The sequence below is a fragment of the Mesitornis unicolor genome, unplaced genomic scaffold (assembly GCF_000695765.1).
Source record: "Mesitornis unicolor isolate BGI_N332 unplaced genomic scaffold, ASM69576v1 scaffold33880, whole genome shotgun sequence".
Classification (NCBI taxonomy): Eukaryota; Metazoa; Chordata; class Aves; order Mesitornithiformes; family Mesitornithidae; genus Mesitornis; species Mesitornis unicolor.
Genome location: NW_010160858.1, coordinates 1 through 241, shown reverse-complemented (window position 1 = coordinate 241; position 241 = coordinate 1).

The following is a 241-nucleotide window of genomic DNA, read 5'->3' as shown; positions in this document are numbered from 1 at the left end:
CCCTGGAACTGGGGGGCAGGAGGATTCCCCGGTTTGGGCGGGAGGATGCTTTGCTGGGGGGGTAAATCTGGGGGTCCTGGGCCTTACAGCCAGCCCCGCTGTCCTGAGGGGGGAATCCCATATGGGCACCATATCAATAAAGGCTGCACTGCTCACCCAAGGCCGTGCCAGGCTCTGACTGCGCCCGTCTCACCCCAAAATAGGGTCCCGCTATGGTTTGGGGTGTGGGGGGGATGTCCCT